We start from the raw sequence: 16,836 nt of genomic DNA on the forward strand, positions 1-16,836 counted from the left end.
AAAGAAAAGAAAAAAGCAATTTTGCCCCAAGCCTCAGTCTACCTTTTACAAATTGGAGTGTTCTCGTCTGATCACAGAATCAGGCACTGATCTAGTTGAGCCAAGGCACTTCCCAGACTGTGAGCCCAAGAGCTGACAGAGACACTTTCAGCTGCAGATGTCCTGTGCAGGTTTAAATGAGCTCCATTAAACAAGCAGGAGATCAGGGGAGCATACTAACCAAATTTCACCTTGGTGCTTAATGAAGAAGAGCTGTCCCAGGTATCCAAGATACACGTAGCTTTTCTTTTTAATGAAAGATGCTTTTCAAGTTCACTATGCTTCCTCCCAAAAGTTGACTAAGAGACCAACTGAATGCAATGCTAAAGACCTATGACAAGGTCCTGTAGTGCAGGGTTGCCATATTTTGAAGAGCAAAAAGAGAGGACGCTATAAACCACTCAGGGATGCCAACAGGATTTTCTGGACCTGCCATCTTTTGACAATAACTTCTGCTGATGTGCTTCTATTAACTTAGCCTAGCTTACTCCACAGGGCTATTGCAGATATAACAGCAGCAGGTGCCTACTAACCACAATAGCTATACTCTGCCTCCACAATCCATAGCAGTAGGCTTCTGAATTCTAGTTGCTGGAAACCTCAATAGGGGAGAAGGCTGTTGCGTTCAGGTCCTGCTTGTGGGCTTCTCATAGGAATGTGTACTGCCTGGACCCTCTGTCAGAGGAACTTCTGCCTGTCACTGGGGGCAATACTGAGCTAGATGGACCAATAACGGCAGCTTCCTGTGTCCCTATAGGGGACTATGGGAGCTTGCCTTGTGAGGTTACTAGCTGCTGGGGGATTTTTCACCAGGGCCACAAGATGAGGGGAAACAGTTATCCCCCTACAAAAATGCAAGTGGGGGAGGAGCTATTAACATTTAAAAGGAAAAAACCAGCACTTCAGTTGACATATTTTGTGTCACATTTAGTGTGGCCCTTAATCGCCCACCAAGATTATGTCTAATGTCTAATGTTTTACCATTTTTTATGTGCTGTAAGTCGCTTCGAGTGGCTGGGGACACCCAGCCAGATGTGCAGGGTATAAATAATAAAATTATTGTTGTTGTTGTTGTTGTTGTTATTAATAATAATAATTTTGGAAAGCTCACCCAAACTGTCAGTCTCAGATTCCATCTAGAAAAAAATATCACTGTTGCTGTTCAGTCTTATATAATAAACTCAAACCACCCTGTTTCCTCACTCCAGGGAGTTCATAAATGTTTAAGGGATCTCTTCACTGTGTTCTCGTTAGTACATCATATTTCCATAAATATTTGTAAGGCAGAAAGGACACGAAAACCATCTTGTCAAGCCTGCTCAGCTGAAGCCCCAAGCGAAGGCATATATTTTAAAAAGCCAGCTGGCCTGTTTAATTAATGGAGTAGCCATTACTTTTCTGAGCAGTTCCTTCCACTTTTTGAACAACCTTCCATTTTTTACCCTTACTGAATTTATATGTGGGAAGTATACAGCTTTAGTTTCCAATTGCCTGTTAAATCCAAGAGAAGAATCTTATGCCCATAGCAAATCTATATTTGTTGCTGTAAGTGCCTCCTTGCCATAATTAGATCAATAAGAGCTGTAAATAGGCAAAATTAAAATATTGCAGCTTGCCTAAAAAACATCCAAGTTGGAGCTGAAATGTTTGAACCAAGACCTTCCGGGTTATATAGCTCATGCTCATAGCCATGTGTGACAAATTGAAGCACTTTTGAAATGTTTATTTCTGTCCGGCTGGCAAAGAGTTAACCCACCTTCAGCCTGACTGGCATAGAACTCTGATGGGGGCGGGACTGTGCCCGGTTTTAAAAAAGGAGGGAGAGTCGGTTTGGTCAGTTAGGAGGGAGAGGGAGGGAGGTGTGGTGTGATGTTATGTGGTGGCTTGTATGAAGACAGTTAAGAGGCTAGGAAAACTTAAAGTTAAATGTTTGACTGAGTTTATTTTGTACAACTGGAACAAAGCTAATTAATAAATGACACGTTAAAGAATCACTTATGTTTTTAACACAATAAAACTTCATCTCTGTTTTTGCCAACAAGAGGTCCGTCTGTATTTTTCCAGCGAGGTACCAGGACTCACAGCCGTGGTGACTCAAGAGAGGGCCAAACTCACCTCAGGCAGGGAGGTGGTGGTTTGTGTCCTGAAGTTACACGGAGGAGGCTTAGAAGGGTAACCTGAGGTGCCAAGAAGTTGCCAGAGTGCCTAGGGCAAACTTCTACAGTGGGGGAATCCAACTGAGGGAGACCCTTTACTGGAGGCAAAGGGGTTATTCCGTGGGACAGCCTAGAGTTTCTTAAGGTACCAGGTCACGCAAGCTGGAAGGCTCTCCTTACTAAGAAACCCATCAGTAAAAGGGGTTGATTTTTGAGGCGGCAGGAGCAGAGGGTGGGTGTTTTCCCCTCTGGATTCCTGTGTCGCAGTGATAGTAGGAGAGAGTGGGACACGGGTCGTCACATTTTTGGTGGCAGCGGTGGGATCGAAATTAAAAGCTCACGCGCCTAGTTTGGTTTGAGTCTGTCAGGATTTTCCTGTGAGGAAAATGACTCACGTAAGAAAACCCAGAGAGGCAAAAGGAGATGAAAGAACGGAAGGGGCTGAGGGAAGCCCAGGTTCTGAGGTAGAACTGATGAAACTACGAATTGAGATGGCCCGAATTGAAGCTGAGAGGGAAAAGATAGCAGCTGAAAGTGAGAGGGAAAAAGCCAGAATTGAAAGTGAGAGAGAAAAAGCCAGAATTGAAGCTGAGAGGGAAAAGATAGCATCTGAAAGTGAGAGGGAAAAAGCTAGAATTGATAGTGAGAGGGAAAAAGCTAGAATTGAAGCTGAGGAGAGAATGCAGTCCGAGAGGTTAAGGGTTCAATTAGAACAGGACAGAATGAAGCTTGAAGAGATACGTTTGAGATCAGAATTAACTAGTAGCCCAGTTAATAATGATAGTATCGCAATTAATTTAAAAAGGTTCCCCAAATTTGGAAAAGACGATAATGTCGAATCGTTTCTATTTACCTTCGAACGCGTTTGTGTGGAATTTCAAATACCTGAGGAGAACTGGATGCTTTATTTAAGACCTCAAATTTGTGGGATACTAAGTGAAATTTATGCTGACCTGAGGGAAGAAGAGCTGTCAAGTTACCAAGTATTTAAGCAAAGGGTCAGGGTTCGATGTGGGCTCACGGCTGAACAAAGCAGAAAGGCTTTTCGTGAGGCAAAAAAGGAACATAAAGAGACTTATGCCCAACTAGCTAGCCGCTTAGATAAATTACTTGACAGATGGATTCAAGGGAGTGGAGTGAAGAACTTTGATGAGTTAAAACAATTAATTTGTTTAGAACAATTTTTTAAGCAAATCCCTAGCAATTTACGTTGGTTCTTGAGGGATAAAAAGCTGAAAACTGTGGCAGGGGTTGCTGAGGTCTTAGACGAACTACAAGGAGATTTCAATGAAATAGCATTCCCAAAACACTCACAGAAGGGTAATCCATGGAGAAACAGAGAAAATAAAGACAGGCAAGAAAATTTTCCTGTCAGGGAATCAGTTTCTGACAAGACAGGGTCTAAGAAAATCACTTGTTTTTTCTGTAATCGTGAGGGCCATGTACGTGCCAGGTGCCCCCTGCTGGTTAAGTCGCAAACTACACCTACTGCAGCTAAACAAGTAAAACTGGTAATGCAGTCACAGGAAAATAGCTCGCCTCAGACAGAAGGCTCAGAGAAAACAGACAGTCCAGCTGAGACTACTTCTAAAGTCTTGCAGGTCTGGAGGGCTGAGCAGGAGTGCAACCAAGATTACATGGAGCCAATTGAATTAAATGGTCAGTTTTGTTTAGGTTTGAGGGACACAGGAGCAGAAGTCTCACTTGTTAAATCACAATTTGTTCCAAAGGAGCAGTACCTCAAGGGTCAGTCCTATAGTTTAAAAGGCATATGGGGCCCACATTTTGAAGTACCATTAGCTGAAGTTGATATTACCTACAAAGGATTTTGTGGCAAATGGAGAGTTGGAATCCTAAATGAATTGGAGGTACCCTTTTTAATAGGGAATGACCTAGCTAGTCAGAAGCACCGTATTCAAGTGATAACTAGGTCACAGTCTCAAGTCACTGAGAGTAATCCTCCTGCAGTTATAGAGTCACCCATAGAGCCTAGTGAGGGTGAAGGGCTGATTAGCGTGCCAGTGGTCCAGGAGCACGGTGCCCAATTCTTGAGTGATCAAAAAGAGGATGAAACTATAAAAGAGCTGTGGGGTAAAGCACAAAGTCCTACTGCAGAAGTAACTGTGGAGAACCCCTGCTTATTTACCACCATTGAGGGAAGACTGTATAGAATTTCTAGGAGGAGGAAAACTGCTGCTGTTTGGGAAAGGAAGAAACAGTTAGTGTTGCCAAGAGCTTACCGGTTGCAAGTGCTACAAATGGCACACGACGCACCCTCAGCAGCGCATCTAGGCATTAGAAAGACTAGTGATAGAATCCAAGCAAGATTTTACTGGCCTGGGATGGGCAAAGACATCAAAGAGTATTGCAAGTCCTGTGTGATCTGCCAAAAAGCAGGCAAAAGGGCGGACAAAACGCGAGGCTTGTTACAGTCTATTCCTGTAATTACTGAGCCCTTTTCCAGAGTAGGAGTGGACATCCTCGGGCCTATCTCCAGAGTTACAAAAAGGGGGAATAAATTTATTTTATGCCTCGTGGATTATGCTACGCGCTATCCAGAAGCAATACCTCTAAAGGACATTGATTCCAAGACTGTAGCAAAAGCCCTCATGTCGGTATTCTTAAGGCTGGGATTCCCCAAAGAAATTATAACAGATTTAGGGACATCCTTCACGTCCAAGACCATGGAAGAGCTTTTAACTCTTTGTGGAATTAAGCATGTTAAAACTACGGCTTATCATCCACAGTCGAATGGCTTGACGGAGAAATTTAATTCGACCCTGAGCCGGATGCTAAAAACCTATTCCATCAATCATCCTAACGACTGGGATGAGAGGCTGCAACACTTCCTATTTGGTTATCGCGAAGTGCCGCAGGAGAGCACAGGGTTCAGTCCTTTTGAACTCCTATTTGGACGACAGCCACGAGGACCCCTAGACTTGATGAAAGCAGCGTGGTCAGGGGAGGAGCAGATCGACAGCCCTGATGTTGTGACGTATCTACAGGAGCTGCAGAGCGACCTCCAAGAGTTACGGGAGCAAGCTGCTCACAACTTGCAGCAGGCACAGCGTCGACAGAAGCAGTGGTATGATGCACACGCAAGAGACAGATCTTTCCAGCCTGGTGACAGTGTGCTCGTGTTAAGAACAAGACGTCGAAAGAAGTTGGAGATGTCGTGGGACGGTCCCTTCAAAGTGGTCGAGAGGATATCTGCGGTGAACTATTTGGTAGAGTTAGATGGGGAAGGGAACCGATGTAAAAACTTTCATGTAAATTTACTTAAGCCTTATTTTGACAGAAATAAGTTGGTGTTACAAGTAAAGGGGAAGGTGACCCAAGGGATTCATTTAACTGGGTGGGGAGAGCTAAGTAAGGGCACAACTCTAGCAGAGGTGTCATTCGACGAAGGTCTGACCCCAGAGCAAAAGGAGCAGTTAAAAATAGTCCTTGCTCAGTTTGCTCAGATCTTCTCAAACATCCCAGGGAGGACCAACCTAGCAACTCATAAAATAGATACGGGGGAAGCAAGACCCATAGCTACCCCTCCTTACAGAGTGACGGGGGAGCACGCCGACTTGGTCTCTTCAGAGATCAGGGAGATGCTTGCACTGGGATTGATTGAGCCCTCTTACAGCCCCTGGTCATCGCCCCTGCTCTTGGTCAGGAAGCCAGACAATACCTTTCGTCCCTGTGTAGACTTCAGAAAGTTGAACCAGGTGACCGTGCCGGACGTTTACCCCATGCCACGGGTGGACGACTTGGTTGAGACCATAGGAAAAGCGAATTATATATCTACACTTGACTTAACAAAAGGGTACTGGCAAGTGGAAATGGATCCCTTAGATAAGCCCAAAACCGCTTTCATCACTAGAGATGGGTTATTTGAATTTAAAGTGCTGCCTTTTGGGTTAAAGAACGCGGCAGCCACGTTCCAGCGACTCATCGATAGGATGCTAAGGGGTCTGAATACGTTCGCCCTTGCTTACATTGACGACATAGCGGTATTTAGCCCATCGTGGAGAGATCACTTACAACACCTAAGTGTGGTTTTCCAGAGGATAAAAGCGGCAGGTTTAACAGTAAAAGCGGCTAAGTGTCAGATGGGGAAAAGACAGGTTAAATACTTAGGCCATGTTCTCGGAGGGGGAGTGATCAGGCCAGATACTAACAAAGTGGAAGCCATCAGAAGCTGGCCGGCTCCCAAAACTAAGAAGCAGGTGCGTGCCTTTATAGGAGCTATAGGTTATTATAGGCGTTTTATCCCCCAGTTCAGCACTCACGCGGCTGTGTTGAGTGACTGTACGAAGAAAAGCCGCCCGGACAAGATTATCTGGACATCACAGTGTCAACAAGCTTTTGAACTTTTAAAGGCTGCTCTGATGACAGAGCCCATTTTAAAAGCACCTGATTTCTTTTGCCCTTTTAATTTAATGACGGACGCTTCAGGTGTTGGTTTAGGTGCAGTGCTGGCACAGGAGGGAGAAGGAGGGTTTTTACACCCAGTATTATATATCAGCCGGAAGCTATTGGAGAGGGAAAAGCACCTCTCCACCATAGAACTCGAATGCCTAGCGATTTTGTGGTCCGTAGGTAAACTGAAGCCTTACCTGTGGGGCCGAAAGTTTACCCTATATACCGATCACTCACCGCTGAAATGGCTAAACCAAATGAAGGGTAACAACAGCAAGTTAATCAGGTGGAGCATGCAGTTACAGGATTACACCTTTGATGTCAAGCACATAAGTGGGAAGGAAAACATCATAGCGGACGCCTTATCCAGGTATTTTTGAGAGGTATAGGATGGTGCAAATTATTATATGAAACGGTGATAACCCTAGCAGAACATTTGTGCTTAGGCGTTATAATCTGACACATGCCAAACATGGTTTATCTGTGTACAAGTTTATGAGATGTTAATTTAGTTGACTTTGTAATATGAATGTTATAGAATGCATTGAAGTATTTTTAACCCCAAGCCCATTGCTTTGGCATTGCTCTAGTTAGTTAAGAGCAAGCCGACGCAATGTCTTTGTGGTGGGGGGGAGATATGTGACAAATTGAAGCACTTTTGAAATGTTTATTTCTGTCCGGCTGGCAAAGAGTTAACCCACCTTCAGCCTGACTGGCATAGAACTCTGATGGGGGCGGGACTGTGCCCGGTTTTAAAAAAGGAGGGAGAGTCGGTTTGGTCAGTTAGGAGGGAGAGGGAGGGAGGTGTGGTGTGATGTTATGTGGTGGCTTGTATGAAGACAGTTAAGAGGCTAGGAAAACTTAAAGTTAAATGTTTGACTGAGTTTATTTTGTACAACTGGAACAAAGCTAATTAATAAATGACACGTTAAAGAATCACTTATGTTTTTAACACAATAAAACTTCATCTCTGTTTTTGCCAACAAGAGGTCCGTCTGTATTTTTCCAGCGAGGTACCAGGACTCACAGCCGTGGTGACTCAAGAGAGGGCCAAACTCACCTCAGGCAGGGAGGTGGTGGTTTGTGTCCTGAAGTTACACGGAGGAGGCTTAGAAGGGTAACCTGAGGTGCCAAGAAGTTGCCAGAGTGCCTAGGGCAAACTTCTACAGTGGGGGAATCCAACTGAGGGAGACCCTTTACTGGAGGCAAAGGGGTTATTCCGTGGGACAGCCTAGAGTTTCTTAAGGTACCAGGTCACGCAAGCTGGAAGGCTCTCCTTACTAAGAAACCCATCAGTAAAAGGGGTTGATTTTTGAGGCGGCAGGAGCAGAGGGTGGGTGTTTTCCCCTCTGGATTCCTGTGTCGCAGTGATAGTAGGAGAGAGTGGGACACGGGTCGTCACACCATGACACCAGTGCTTTTTCCCCCCTGGGGGTACACAAGGGTAAAGGTAAAAGGTGCAGAATCTTAAGGACCCCTGCACGGGTAATTCCAGTCAAAGGCAACTATGGGGTTGCAGCACTCATCTCACTTTCAGGCCGAGGGAGCCGGCGTTTGTCCACAGACAGCTTTCTGGGTCATGTGGCTAGCATAACTAAACCACTTCCTGTGCAATGGGACACCATGACAGAGGCCAGAGCACTCAAAACGCCGTTTACCTTCCCGCCTCAGCGGTACCTATTTCTCTACTTGCACTAGCGTGCTTTTCGAACTGCTAGGTTGGCAGGAGCTGAGACCAGGGCCGGCCCTAAGGCAAGGCTGGGTGGCGCAATGCACCAGGGCACCGCCGTGCTGCTGCGCCCACCAGACAGCCGCACTGGGAAACGGGGCAGGGGGGCCGCCGGAGGGATCTTCGCACCACGGTGCCATGGCGCCAGATATGCTTAAGACGGCCCTCGCTGGGACAGAGCAACGGGAGCTCACCTGGTCACAGGGATTGGAATCACCGACTTTCTGAACAGCAAGCCCAAGAGGCTCAGTGGTTTAGACCACAGCGCCACCCGCATCCCACACATGTACAGTATAGGACATGCACAGGAACAGGAGCACACAACACCCCCAGCTGATCTGTGCAGATCTGTTGAAGGGCGGATATCATCCTCTCCCCAATCAACAAATGATTAATCTGAAGACCAGGGAGGGGGTAATTTGCAACCTCAGTGCACAGGGCTGGACAAAGAGGTTTAAACCCCTCTACCACTGTATCTGCCTTACTTTGATTTCACTTTTTTCCCTTCTGATGCCACTATCAATAATAATAATAATAATAATTTATTATTTATACCCCGCCCATCTGGCCGGGTTCCCCCAGCCACAAAATCAGCAGGGCCTTAGCAGGCCAGAGAAAAAGTGCTTGGGATGCCCTGCCTGGCCCCCAATCCAAGGGTCAGCCATCCCCGATACAATAGGATACCAAAACTATTAAGGCATTGTATTGTTGCCAATATTTTTTTAAAAAAACAAACAGACAAACTGAACTTCCACATGTAAAATAAAAGCCTGTCGGAGACAAACGAGATAGGGAGAAACACACTTTTTTAAAAAGAAAAAAGTTAATCAAAAGCTGAAATGAAGTTACAATTATTTCATGGGGAGCAAAGCAAGCACAGCTTTGCAGAGGCAAAACAACTGGGATAGCATAGTTTAAGATTCAGTCTTTTAAAAGATCACATTGCCTCTTGAAGTGCAGCCTGAAAAGCTTCTCCCAACAGGGAGACACACAGCAACAAAAGAAATTGGGGAGCTCTTTTCTCCCACTTGCATGAGCTCTGAAAGCTTTTACACACAAATGAGTGTAATATTCACAGGTAGTTGTGCTGCAGTGGCAATTTGCGCAGCCACAAATTAGAAACTGTATTCTTGCTGTGAGAAAGACACCACTTAGAAATGCTATTGATCAAGCAGTATATAAATGGCTATAATAAATAAAATATTGGTTAGTAGTAAATAAAACCCAGAACATATAAAATGTGCTGTTTTGTCCAAATGCAAAAAAAATTTTTTTTAAAAAAAATACATGTGAGTAAGCAACTATGTTACTTTGTGCTACTTACTGAATGCAAAATGAGCTTGGCCAGGTTTTGAAGTATGCTTGCTTTCCAGAACAACAAGCAAAGTGTGTGTGTGTGGGGGGGGGGGAATCCCCAGATGAAACAAATGCCATTGTTCTGAAGATAATCATTTCCCTTTCTCTTCCCATGCAGTCAGGTGAGATCATATTCTTAGAGGCTATGCAGAGAAGTACTGAGCTATGACCATGATTAAGCAAGACATTAAGGAGATGTGCAGTACCCAAGTAGCAGGCTTTTCCCTCCCCAATAGTCGAGTGCATATGTGGTACAGTGGTTAGAATGTTGGACTGGGACCTGGGAGACCTGGGTTCAAATTCCCACTTGGCCATGAAGCTCACTGGCGGGCAGCCACAGTGTTGTTTTGAGGATAAAATTGGAAGCGGGAGAATAGTGTATGCAACCATGGCAGTAAGGTGAGATATACTGTAAATGTACCGGTAATAACAATTTTTTTTTAAAAAAAAAAATTTGATTAGCCAAAGAGTTGCAAACAAATGTACAAGAGGCACATAGAGGGGACTAGTTGATTTCCTGAAGGAGCACACAGGCAAGTTTACCTTAATTTCAAACTGAATTTAACTTCTCCCCATCCCTAGATGGAGGGAGCATCTTTGGGATGTCAGCGCTTAACAGGGCCTTGAGTTGGCATTCATGTTTGAACATCTGGCACCATCTTTCAAGGTGCTGCCTGCCTCCTGTTGGAGATCTAGTTTTGTAGGCCCTGTATGACAGCACTTAAAGGACAAAAGGAGGAGTCTGAGACTGGCCCTGCCTATTGAGTTTGATGGATTTGGATCCGAAGATGTGGTTATTTTTCACATGGCAACCTGTTGCAGTAGATATCCATGAAAACCCTGCCACTTCACCCAGGTTCTGTTGCTGAACTGGGGTGATTTATGGATAATATGCATTAACTTCATGCAATTGAATCCTTTTTTTTTTCATTTGACTGCTTTTAATATTCTAATAACTCTTCTGGAATAAATTGCACACTTTAAAAATTGTTAATATGACTTGGCTTTCTTTCAGAGTTCAAAACGTGCTCTCCTTCTGATGGCCATTCATATATATATATATATATATATATATATATATATATATATATGACTGTTTCAACATGTGAATATGTACAATGAGCTCATTGCTTACTTTGTTTATACTTCACTACCACAACCTTGTGAGATCATTGGGTGACATGCAATGCTATGCAATGAGCCCTACTCAAAGCAGACCCATTGAACTTAATGAAAAATGGTCCATCAATTTCAGCAGCTCTACTCTGAGCAAAATATAGTTGAATATCACCCATTATTTCCATTTTATAGAATTGAACTGAGGCTGTGTGTACGCCATTTTCAAAGTTGTCCAAGTAATTTCATTCTACGCTGGTCAGGATTGGTCTAAACCAGGGGTCCCCAAACTACGGCCCCCGGGCCGGATGCGGCCCAATCGGCCTTCCAATCCGGCCCGCGACGACCCCCGCCGCCCGCTGCCGCCGCCCGCTCTCACGGCGCGCGGCGCAGCGACAATCAAAAAAATCGGCAAAAAATCGCCGAAAATCCTTTGTGCGCATGCGTACAGGCCTCTCCCGACCCGGAAGAGGTCATTTCTGGTGCACTTCCGGGTCGGGGGAGGCCCATACGCATGCGCACAAGCGATTTTCGGCTATTTTTTTCCGCCCGTGCGCGTGTGCGCATGCGCACGGGCGCGCACTCCCCCGCCCTCCGGCCCGCTGCGCGCGCACTCCCCTGCCGTCCGGCCCACCGCGCGGGCGGCGCGGCGGGCACCGGCCCGCCGCTCGGTAAGTCTGGGGACCCCTGGTCTAAACCATTTTGCTGCCTGAGGTGAAGGGCAAAATGGAGCTTCCCAGATGGCTGAATCTTACTTTGACATTGGGGCAGCATCTTCTGCCACACCTGAGGACAGCAAGCCAGCCTAGGGGGACACAGGACAAACAAGTGATGTACTATGCACACTCTGCCCTCCAACGCCTCACCTCCACTGCCACCCCACAGCATTTGCCGCCTGAGGCAGCCAATTCATTCTACCTAATAATGAGGATGGCACTGGGATTTCTGCTTAGAGCTTTCCAGTGCAAGAACTGCAGCCTATTCACAGGACCACACATTGGTTTTCATAAATTCGCACTTAGCAGATGGCATAAAAATCCACTCTGAAACTGGCCTATTGCCCTTTCAGTTGATGTTGCACTACTACCACTTCAAGGACTACGTCACTGACTTGGAAATACCAGTAGTCCCACCCCCACCCCTGAGCCTTCCCCCTCCAAGGCTTTGTGACCTCCATATTTCATCAAAGCTAGTGCTGGTTGCATACCACGTTTGAGCTCCGAAACAATGTCATTATCTTTAAATCGTTAAGAACCTGCCCTTCTTGGCTATGGAAACAGACTGCTGACAAGCTGCAGGAATTAGGCCGAATGTCCCATAGAAATCTGCACTGGAACTGGTGGAAGAACGGGATAAGTAAGGAACCACAGCCTGCGTGATTCCCACTTGCAATTCTGGAATAGCACGCCGAGCTGCTGTTAGGCAACAGCAGCTGCTTTCATATGGTAATCTTTCATGGAAGGCATCATTGTTTCTGGATGAAGAACTAGCCAAGACCAAGTTCACTGAACCCAGCATACCATTCAATCAAACACTTGGGGGGGAAACAATGAGTGACACAAAAGATACTTTTATTTTGCCTCGGCAACCCAAAAGATGCCAATAGACCGTGTGTGTGTGTGTGTGTGTGTGTGTGTGTGTGTGTTGGGGGAGTGGGTGGAATTAACTGTTTGAAGCGGGTTTCTAATGCAGAAAAGCAGTGTTCTTCCAAGGTTTCTGAATGCATAATACATTTTTGTAAATGAAATAATGATGATTGGGTGTACTGGCACACAAGGTGGCAACAAAATATAAAGCATGTGATGAGTATAATAAGAGGAACTGAAAGTGGCCCTCTGCAAAGTTCCCTCTTCTCCCCTCTCCTCTTTTCAAAGGGATTGGAATCAAATGAAAGTTCCCAGGTTCCTCAACAGCAGGTGTGAAACCATACTTTTATTGCTATAGTGTCACTTACAAAATACCAAAATCGCCTTACAACTTCCCATTGCTTTCACATGCTCGCCGGCTTCTCCTACAGTCTCCACATATTTTGGGTCCGCTTTTATTCTCATTTTAAACTAAAGGCAACAAAGGCTGTTCTGTTTTCATGGAAATTGCCCAGTGGCAACCATTTTTAGCTTCGCTTGCCTGAGAATGATCTTCGCATGAGCCAGAAGGTTTTCAGGGGCGGCAATTTGCTAATTAACGACCAGTTAAATCCAATCCCATCCAAAGCACATGTAAATTTAAATGCCAGGCCTCGTTTATACAGCCACGGGAGAAGGTGCCTGCAGTCCAGCTGTGTGAAAATATGGAAAATATTTAACAATGTGTGAAAGTCTGGAAAATATTTGCTGCTTAAGTAGAGAAATTTATTTTGTAAATTTTCAAGGCAGAGCTTGGCATTTCGGGAGAGAATGTTCAGAAGTCCCATATGTTCTCTATTTCCCAGAGTACTCCCACAGTGACACTTTTGGGTTAAACAAAGGGAAACAAGCGAGAATGAATGCTTGTACTCATCATTTTTGTAGTTCAGAGGGTGTTTTCTTAGCTTGGATGCAGAGTATAAGTTTCAGTTATTTCCTTCATTCTCACATTACTTGCCCATCCTTTCTCCAAGCATCACAGGGTGGTTTATGTGTGTTTCTTCCCAATACATCCTGACAACAGTTCTGTGAAGTCAGTTAAGTCATTGGCCTTCAACTGGTGGACCTCGGGTCACACTCTTGTCCAAAGTGGGTGACAAAATTAGCACTACCACCATGCAAACATAGGGTTAAAAATCAAGAAATTGGTCCCGAAATGCATACCTGGGTTCAAGGTTTGAAGAGGTCCGAGACTACCAGGTTCAACTGAAAGATTATGGATTATCTAGAGCAGCAATGGGGCACTTGTGGCCCTCCAGATACTGTTGAACTTCCAGGGCCTAAATTGTTGCCCTAGTGGAAGTCAGCACAGTAAGTCCCCACTAGCGCACCCTCTCTTCTCTTGCATGATCCCTGTGCCATCCTCAGATTTGCCTGGCAGGGTTGGAAAGACTCCCAGAACAGGGCAGAGGAAGAGGAGAAATGAGATCCTCTTACACTGAAAGAATGAACACCTCAGAACAACATTGAATTCCACTCCCTACTCCCATCAGCCCAATCCAGCGTGGCCAATGATCAGGGAGTAATAGAATGGAAGGTAATGGAAGGCAATAGTAATCACCTTCCATACCCATGTCTCAAGGTGTGATGAGAGTCAGGAAGAAAATGACTTGTTCTCCATCTCTGGCCTAGAGGTCACTCATGGAGCTCATGGCTAAGCAAGAATTTGAAAGTAGGTATCTACATGCAAGACTTTACGCAACAGTGTGTGCTATCATTCCTCACCCAGATGCTTTTTACTTATCACAGAAATAATTATCTCCTCAATATTTTTCCTATGCCTTTATTATCAAGGAACTTCCTGAGTTGGGCAATAAAAAGAAACCCGAGACTCTTCAAGACCTAACACTCTCATTGGAATTAATGAGCCATTTGCACACGGTCATATCTTCCACCATGCTGACAGGATTCAAATCTGGTGTGTAACTGTACTAGGGATATTCTAGATTGTCCACATCCACAGGATCTAATAGGAAATATTACCGTTTTTGAAATATGAGTAGTAGCCAGTCCTCCCACATTCCCAACACAACCATGACCATAGGCTGGGTGGGGCTGATGCAAATTGGAGTCCCACAACCTCTGGAAGACCACAGGATCCCTAGATATAAAGCAACCGTTGACTTAAATGGATGCTAAGGTACTCGTAACTTAAATATAAACATGAAACAACTCCAAGGTAAAGTGGAGCAAATTTTATGGGGGCAAAATAAAATAATATTTTTCCCCAGATTTTGTATTATATAAAGGCTCCATAATGCATAGTGTTTCACATAGTTATCTGTGGTGATTTGAATTCCTGCTCCAAAAATGGTTCTATGTTGCAATAAGAAATAAATACAGCCATCAAAGTATAACATTTTAACAAACTTATCCTAGTAATATTTAATAAGGCCTACTGAGTTCAATTGGCCTTATTACCTGCCATGTACACTTAGCCTGGCTGTTTCAAATGATGTTTTCATCATTAGTGTGCAAACTGAAGAGAAAAAGTAGCACAATTATGAATAACATCATATATTCAAGGAAAGACGCAAAACTAGCTCTCTGGTTCTGCTACATAATTGATGTATATTTATAATTGAACCTAAACTGAGGTTTTCTTTTCCTCCCCCAGGCAACGCATAAAAACTGTTCTTATTTTGTTATACATTATGAATGCAAAGTCTTGTTCAAATCCACAAATATATCCTATGGTACATATTTGCAGCATAAACATCCCAGCGAGTGTGTTTTATAATTATCCCCTTGTGAACTTCCCCATCTATAAGCAGCAGTGTATATAGATATTCATGATCACATACTGACAATGACAAGGGACTATTGCTGGGAATATTTGCAACATTTCCTCCCTGGTGTTCATGAAAATACCTAGACATATCTTCTAAGCAGTTGTTATTTTCTGCATTCAAAAATGGAAGCAATCAACTTCCATGAGTGCCAATTACATATATCATCATTTGAGTCACTATACTGGTATAAGTGATGGTCAGATGGACCAGATATCCATAGCTGGTAGAATGCTGCAGCTTGTGCCACCTCTAGGGACAAGGTTATGGCTATGAGTCCTATTTTACAGAGGACCAACCTATCAGATGATCGTCCTCCAGTTTACAGACTGGGAGAACAGGGATCATGAAATTGCCCTTCAGTAGTTAGCAACTACTGAATAGTAGTTAAAGCTATGGTTTTCCCAGTAGTGATGTATGGAAGTGAGAGCTGGACCATAAAGAAGGCTGATCGCCGAAGAATTGATGCTTTTGAATTATGGTGCTGGAGGAGACTCTTGAGAGTCCCATGGACTGCTAGAAGATCAAACCTATCCATTCTTAAGGAAATCAGCCCTGAGTGCTCCCTGGAAGGACAGATCGTGAAGCTGAGGCTCCAATACTTTGGCCACCTCATGAGAAGAGAAGAATCCTTGGAAAAGACCCTGATGTTGGGAAAGATTGAGGGCACTAGGAGAAGGGGACGACAGAGGACAAGATGGTTGGACAGTGTTCTCGAAGCTACGAACATGAGTTTGACCAAACTACGGGAGGCAGTGGAAGACAGGAGTGCCTGGCGTGCTATGGTCCATGGGGTCACGAAGAGTCGGACACGACTAAACGACTAAACAACAACAACAACAGTTAGCAACTGGATAGAAGACTTAGCAAGGACCCAAATCACCTGGTCACAAACTTGCCTACTATGGTGAGATGTATTCTATTTAAGTTATAATAATTATTTGTAAATGAGCATAATCAAATGTTATGCAAATCTGTGTGCTCTTGGTGATGCATAGGCGGCCACCCAATTGCCCAAGGTTCCAAAAAAAGAGAGGCAATGTTGCAGATAGCAAGTGCTCCGATAGCAAAGGGTGAGTTGTCAGGGCAAATATTTATCTGGCAGCGTCTCACACCTGATCTGTAGAAATGAGCTGCTCTTCTTACCAATTGCTGAAATGCCCTGCTTTCTTCCAGACTCAGGCAAGGCCACGTATTCATATAGCAGCAAAAAGGTATCAAGTCGAGTGAACTCAGTGACAATGGAGGTGGATGAGTTCCTGTAGTTCTCGACTTTCTCCATATGCCTGTTGGTGTTCAGGATTCAAGGTGCTGCTGCAATCTTCAGTCTTCAAATGGAGTCCTTCTTGCCACCCTTGCTGTCTCTGTGACATAATGTAAAGCAAGAGGGATCGGAGAAAGTCCATTTTGCATCTGGCAGAGTGCCCTGATGTCATCAACAAAACCACATGCCAATTGGATGAAATTGCAGGGTGGGCAAAACGAGGGAGGAAGTTGCAAAAAGAATAATAAAAATAATAAAACTGGTGCAAAGAAATACAGTATCAAACCTATATGGAGGTATACTAGGTAGTATGAAGTACTAATGGTGGTGAAATTTGTATGTCCAGACTTGG

The sequence above is a fragment of the Zootoca vivipara genome, chromosome 1 (assembly GCF_963506605.1).
Source record: "Zootoca vivipara chromosome 1, rZooViv1.1, whole genome shotgun sequence".
NCBI lineage: Eukaryota > Metazoa > Chordata > Lepidosauria > Squamata > Lacertidae > Zootoca > Zootoca vivipara.